The 7757-nt window shown below is 45.4% G+C and overlaps 1 pseudogene; it reads right to left on the minus strand.

The window, feature by feature from the left end:
* Positions 1 to 1347: 1347 nt before the first annotated feature.
* On the minus strand, positions 1348 to 1428 carry LOC121000112 (annotated as a pseudogene).
* Between the last annotated feature and the right edge of the window lie 6329 nt (positions 1429 to 7757).

The following is a 7757-nucleotide window of genomic DNA, read 5'->3' on the forward strand; positions in this document are numbered from 1 at the left end:
CCAGACCTGTGTGTGGGTGATTTGGTGTGGTTTTCCACTAAAAACATTAAGCTGAAGGTACCCTCTTGGAAATTGGTTCCAAGATTTATTGGCCCTTACAAAATCTCGGCCATTGTCAATCCGGTGGCGTTTCGTCTGGAACTTCCGCAGGCCTGGAAGATCCATAATGTGTTTCACAGGTCCTTGTTGAAGAAATATGTGGAACCTACGGAACCATCTCCTTTGCCTCCTCCTCCTGTTTTAGTTGATGGTAATCTGGAGTTTTAGATCTCTAGAATTCTCAACTCATGTGTTCTTTGGGGTTCCCTTCAGTACCTGGTGCATTGGAGGGGATACGGTCCCGAGGAAAGAATGTGGGTTCCGGCTACCGATGTTAATGCTAGCTGCCTTGTGAATGCCTTTCACAGGCCACACCCAGATAAAGTTGGGCCTGGGTGTCCAAAGGTCACCCATAGAGGGGAGGGGGTACTGTCACGCCCAGCCCTGTGGGTGTTCTGAGGAGATCTGTCAGTTGCTGCACATGACTCGATCTGACAGTTTGTTTTGTTGTGGGTTTGAACAGAATAGCACCCCCTCCCAGGTGTTGTTCTTATCGGTGAGGCTATTTATTCCTCCCTCTCCCTATAGCCTTTGCAGGTTATAGTTCTGCCTTGTGTGAGCTCTGGAAGTTTGGTGGATCTTCTGCTCCAACACATCTCTAGATAAGTCCTTTTCTCTTTTTCCTTCTGTTTCTGTTTGTACTAGGCCTCTAGGGTGACGCTAACTCCTTCGGTTGTTGAAGGAGCTGGGTGTCTCTTTCCCTCTTCCCTTCAGCTGAGGGTTTGGTTCAATGTGTTTTAGTCTTAGGTACGTGGGCATGTGCATATCTACCATCGAGATATACACATAGGCATAGCATCTTAGGGAGAGTGTTTTAGGGATTTATAGGAGGTGACCCCTTTACTCCCTAGCATTTGGGGCCTAGTCAGTTGTTTTGTTTGCTTTGCCGTGCTCTGTTTCCTTCCCTTATCTTACCTACCGTGACAAGACTTCACCACAGCTTCTTCCCAGGAATTCTCTTCACTGCTGAGCCGTCCTCTCTTGCATTGGTCACATGATGGTGATATCATTGCAGGTCCTTTTTAGCTACTGCATTTGGAACTGATCACATTGTCTGTGATGTCATCACAGGTCCTTCAGCTCTTGCAGGGCATTAGATTCAATTGCATTGCCCTCCTGAGGACGGCAATACAGTTGTATCTAGCAGGCAGGCCGGACATTCGGGGCTTGGGACAAAACATCGGGGGCCCAGGCCCTGAATGTTTTAACCTAGCAACGCCCCTGGTTCTCTGTTACTCTCAACATCTCATAGGTTCGGCACTATGGGCCCCCCCGGGTGGATAAAAACAGATACTACACTTGATCTTAGCCAACAGGCCAGGAAGCGATTACAACAGGTAATCACACTATAAAGGCCAAGTACAGATAACCCGAAAAGTGTTCACCTCCGAAGCCGCTGTTCGCCGAAGCAGAACACTTCTCAAGGCGATAGCTTCCAGGCCCCAGGCCCATTCCAGGAGGCATGTCACTCTTAGGCCCCTTTCACATGAGTGAGTTTTCCGAGCGGTTGCAATGCATGACGTGAATGCATAGCACCACCACTGAATCCTGACCCATTCATTTCAATGGGTCTGTGTACATGAGCGTTTTTTTTTTCACGCATCAGTTCTGCGTTGCATGTTCTATATTCAGCGTTTTTCATCCAGCCCTGGCCCCATAGAAGTGAATAAGGCTGCGTGAAAAATGCATTGCATCCGCAAGCAAGTGCGGGTGCGATGCGTTTTTCACTGAGAGTTGCTAAGAGATGTTGTTTGTAAATACGTGTGAAAAACGCATCAAAATGCTTTGCACCCGCGTGGAAAAAACTGAAGAACTGAACGCAATCGCAGATAAAACTGACTGAACTTGCTTGCAAAATGGTGCGAGCTTCACTGAACGCACCCTGAACACATCCGGACCTAATTCGTCATGCTCGTGTGGAAGAGGCCTTATAAAACAGGGAGATCATCCGTCCGCTGCTGTGCCCTCACCAAAATGCTCCTCTTAAGGTTCCCAATCTGCATACCACCACCCGCCTGGCACTGGCGTACATACAGGGGTTGCAGGGGTCACAGTTGCGACTGGGCCCGGCACTCCAGGGGGCCCAGCTGCCTGTGGACCCCCCAGGCCGCTGGCAGGGGCCCGGCTGTACTCACATGTAGTGTAGCGTTCTGATGGGGCCCGGCATGAAGTACAGTGGCAATTTCGGGCCCCATCAGAGCGCTCCATGCCTCCATTACATGTATAATATGGGGGGGGGGAAGAGGGGGGAGCGCCACTCACTCACACACACCCGGCCAGGCAGTTCATTTCTGTAGGGAAGCAGGGAAACCTCTCTGCTCCCTGCTTCATTGATCTTCAAAGCTCAGGAGCTCCCCCTGCTGGCCCCACATCACGCTGCTGGCTGTGGGAGGAGTGCTGAAAGCCTGGGAAGGGGGCACAAAAGTGGCCATCTCTACTGAGCACCTAATCTGCCATAATTTATTTGAGGGGGCACCAAATCTGGCATAACTACTGTCAGGGGGGCACATACTGTATAAAGGCATAACTATGAGTGGGCATATATGAAGGCATAACTGAAGGCATAACTACTGTGAGAGAGCACATAATCTGGCATAACCACTGTGAGGGGCACATATGTGGGCATATCTAATGTGAGGGGACACATAATCTGGCATAATCACACTGAGGGGGCACATATCTGGGCATATCTACTTTGAGGGGGCACATAACTGGGCATAAATACTGTGAAGGGGCACATAATCTGGCATTACTACTGTGAGGGGACACATAATCTGGCATTACTACTGTGAGGTGCACATAATCTGGCATTACTACTGTGAGGTGCACATGATCTGGTATTACTACTGTGAGGGGACACATAATCTGGCATTACTATTGTGAGGGGCACATAATCTGGGCATTACTACTGTGAGGGGCACATAATCTGGGCATTACTACTGTGAGGGGGCACATATTTGGCATAACTACTGTGAGGGGGCACATATCTGGGCATAACTACTGTGAAAGGAACAAAGGTGGACATAACTACTGTGAGGGGCCACAAGGTGGGCATTAGTACTGTGTGGTTGCACTTAAGGGAAATGTCCTAGATTACCCTGCTATACATTGGCATGGCTCAGTCTTACAGGCCAGCACAGTGCCCGCTGCTGGTGATTTCACAGGGGCAGTCACCATCCCTTCCTTATGTGATTATTCTTTTTTCTCACCACAGGGACCTTGTTCTGGATCCAGCGGACATAACGCCGACGCCAGTGACACCCGGTCAGCACCTGTCTCCTCTGAGGTGAGGCAGGGGACACTAGTGTTTGGCGTCCCCTGCCAGCTCTGCGATTGGCTGGAACAACGCTCCAGCCAATGGCAGCGCTATAGCTGCACAGGAAAGGGCTGAACTTCCCTGCATGCAGCCATTCTAGTTGGTGACTGCATGCAGAGAGTTTCTGTGCTGCTTGTTGTCTTGCTGGGACTTGCGGTGCACCACCACTGTGATTTCAACTTTTCTTGCTGAAAGAAGAAAAGATGAAGAACATCTGGAATTGCTGCACTGATTTTTTTTTTTTCATTTGCACCTGTTCCAGATCCCTAAACCCCCCGCCCCCTCCCTCCCTACGTCATTTGGTCTGTGCACTTTTTTGGTAATTTATATATATATATATTTTTTACTATTTTCCAGCTCTGCACCACATTTTCTGCATGTGAGCTGTGAACGCCAAGTGCTGTTCAGTGCATACCTGCCTGGTCAGCACCTGGGGATTATTCTTTGGACTTTTTTTTCTTTTCACATCTGTGTTGATTTTTTTGCAAATTGTTTCCTTTTTTTGGTTCTAAAAGAAGAAATTGTAGTTAGGGCTTTATGTAAATATATTGTGGGGATTCGCTCTGGTAGTTGGGATAAGTGGGTGCAGTACAGAGACAAAAAGTTTGTAATTCAAATGTCCATGTTTATTCGAAAAAAAAGGTCAAACAAAAAACACTCTTTGTAAGGTTGGTGTTTGTTCACGCCAAGTAGAAAGTTAGTGCATAAGAAAAAAAGTCACCTTGTCGGCGGTTCTGCAGTCAAAATGCAAGCTTTAGGTGGAATGCTCTCCCAACACACACTCAGCTTTTCAGCCAAGCACAGGGCTCAGTTCCCACACCAACGATTGGCAGAGTTCCTATGTCAGAGAGAGGTAATCACTTACTGCTGGATGGGTTTTTTATAGGCCAGGCAAGACCCAGCCTGGAACGTGGGGAGTAGTCACCCACCCATCACTTTGACTACTCCCAGTAAGAGCCGTCCCGGATCAGCTATACAGCCATACTAAAATAGCAAAGTGTCAATCAGCATTAGCTAACACTGACACCGGAAAATACCGGTGTGGCAAAAGCCACTTCGCCACGGTGTTTTGGAGGGGGCTGTTTGCCCGCCTCCTGCCCCTGGATTACGGCCCTTTAAGAAAATTATTTGGGCTATTGGACTTCTTGGATTCTTTCTCTTCCCCTTCCCTTGGATCCATTATTCTCCAGCAGGGCGTTATCTCAGGGGCACGGCCAGACCAGTGGGAACTGGTTTGGGCAAGAAAAGCCATGCTTGCAAGTGATAAAAAAGAGACTTTTACTAACTTTTAAACCCCTGAACCTATTCAAGTGAATTTTGGATAGGTTTGTCCCCAAGTTATACTGGTTAAATTGATATAAGTTATATGTATGTACGATGTAAACTCACAAAGTTGTAACAATTTACAAGAAGTGTAACTTTTCAGCTTAGGAGACAATTGAGTAGATACAGTAATTGACTCAATTATCTCCTAGACAGAGGGGAGGAATATGCTGGGTGTGTTTCTATTGTCCCATTGTGTCCAATTGGCTGCTGTACTTGCATTGTATGTGTTGTAATATGTTTATTGGTTAATGTATAGGTCCAGGGGGTATTCCTCTGGACTGACAAGGGAAAATAAAAGAGGCTGTATGCCCTAGGACAGTGTGTTCTGCTTAAACCTCAAGTGAAGTGTCGTCTCGTTCTTGGGAGGGATAGGAGTGTATGCTGTTACAGTGCGACTGCCAGGAGTGTAAACTGTTCATAGGGTTTTTCCTGTTCGGCTGTATACAGCCTTCATTTGTTTTCCCTTTGGGAGTATGGAGTATTCACGTGCTTGCAGTTTGGGAGATTGGTGCTTGCAGTAACTGCCTGTCAATCTAAAAGGAGGATATCGTCTGAACGGAGTTGTGTGCTGAACGGTCTGTTACAACCGGCTCTTACTTCACGAGGCCAGGAACCTCGATTACACATACCTTCCATCAACGACAAACCCTTGGGCCTTCCTACAATATATAGAGTTCTATATTTCTATATATACAGTCAGGTCCATAAATATTGGGACATCGACACAATTCTAACATTTTTGGCTCTATACTCCACCACAATGGATTTGAAATGAAACGAACAAGATGTGCTTTAACTGCAGACTGTCAGCTTTAATTTGAAGGTATTTACATCCGAATCAAGTGAACAGTGCAGGAATTACAACAGTTTGCATATGTGCCTCCCACTTGTTAAGGGACCAAAAGTAATGGGACAGAATTATAATCATAAATCAAACTTTCACTTTTTAATATTTGGTTGCAAATCCTTTGCAGTCAATTACAGCCTGAAGTCTGGAACACATAGACATCACCAGACGCTGGGTTTCATCCCCGACGATGCTCTGCCAGGCCTCTACTGCAACTGTCTTTAGTTCCTGCTTGTTCTTGCAGAACATTGCATTGCAGAACATTCCACTTCTTTCCCTTAAAAAACTCTTTGGTTGCTTTTGCAGTATGCTTTGGGTCATTGTCCATCTTCACTGTGAAGCGCCGTCCAATGAGTTCTGAAGCATTTGGCTGAATATGAGCAGATAATATTGCCCGAAACACTTCAGAATTCATCCTGCTGATTTTGTCAGCAGTCACATCATCAATAAATACAAGAGAACCAGTTCCATTGGCAGCCATACATGCCCACGCCATGGCACTACCACCACCATGCTTCACTGATGAGGTGGTATGCTTAGGATCATGAGCAGTTCTTTTCCTTCTCCATACTCTTCTCTTCCCATCACTCTGAAACAAGTTGATCTTGGTCTCATCTGTCGATAGGATGCTGTTCCAGAACTGTGAAGGCTTTTTTAGATGTCATTTGTCAAACTCTAATCTCTCCTTCTTGTTTTTGAGGCTCACCAATAGTTTACATCTTGTGGTGAACCCTCTGTATTCACTCTGGTGAAGTCTTCTGTAGATTGTTGACTTTGACACACATGCACCTACCTCCTGTAGAGTGTTCCTGATCTGGCCAACTGTTGTGAAGGGTGTTTTCTTCACCAGGGAAAGAATTCTTCGGTCATCCACCACAGTTGTTTTCCGTCGTCTTCCGGGTCTTTTGGTGTTGCTTAGCTCACCGGTGCGTTCGTTCTTTTAAAGAATGTTCCAAACTGTTGTTTTGGCCACGCCTCATGTTTTTGCTATCTCTCTGATGGGTTTGTTGTGTTTTTTCAGCCTAATGATGGCTTGCTTCACTGATAGTGACAGCTCTTTGGATCTCATCTTGAGAGTTGACAGCAACAGATTCCAAATGCAAATAGCAGACTAGAAATGAACTCTGGACCTTTTATCTGCTCATTGTAATTGGGATAATGAGGGAATAACACACACCTGGCCATGGAACAGCTGAGAAGCCAATTGTCCCATTACTTTTGGCCCCTTAACAAGTTGGAGGCACATATGCAAACTGTTGTAATTCCTAGACCGTTCACCTGATTCGGATGTAAATACCCTCAAATTAAATCTGACAGCACATATTTTTCGTTTCATTTCAAATCCATTGTGGTGGAGTATAGAGCCACAAATGTTAGAATTGTGTCCATGTCCCAATATTTATGGACCTGACTGTAAATATCTAGATATAAATTTATTTTTAGCCAGTGTTCACTTTTCTAACACTGTAGTGAATTTTTATATTACAGTTTCTGCACGCACAGCCTGTGTGCATGCTTTAGAGCACGATCAGTTGTGTGCTCTTTTACATCTGCACATTTTTGAGATTTTTTTAACTTTTTTTTTGTGAAAAAAGAACTGCAGTTAAAGGTAGTTTTATATATATATATATATATATATATATATTAGTGTCAGTTTAGAATTTTGCACGAACGCAGCATCTGGGTACATGCATTTTGAAACCACTGAGCACTGATCAGTAGTGTCAATTACTGATCGCGTCTTCTCAGTTTGCACTGCCAGTTTCTTTTTGTGTAGAAAAGCAAAATATCGTTTTTTTTCTCCTTTTTTCTTTTAAATTTAATTTAAAATTTATTACAAGCCCCTTCACGTATGAAAACACAACATCCACACCCCTCACACTAAAAAAAGGTTTACACATTTCACACGTCACACCCCAATAAAATAAAAATGGCCCGTCCGTCCCAACAAGCATACTCAGCTGAAAAAGCATACACCATGCTGGCCTCCGATACTGAGTCTGCCAGTGACCCAAATGATAAGGGGCATCAAGGGTCTTAGTTATGAAGAAAGATTAAAAGAATTGAATTTATTTAGTCTTGAGAAGAGACGTCTAAGGGGTGTAGGAGGGCGCAAGGGTCCGTCATTGACGGAAGGTACGTGTCACCGAGGTTCCTGGCCTTGGTGAG

This window comes from Bufo bufo, chromosome 4, assembly GCF_905171765.1.
Source record: "Bufo bufo chromosome 4, aBufBuf1.1, whole genome shotgun sequence".
Taxonomy (NCBI): Eukaryota; Metazoa; Chordata; class Amphibia; order Anura; family Bufonidae; genus Bufo; species Bufo bufo.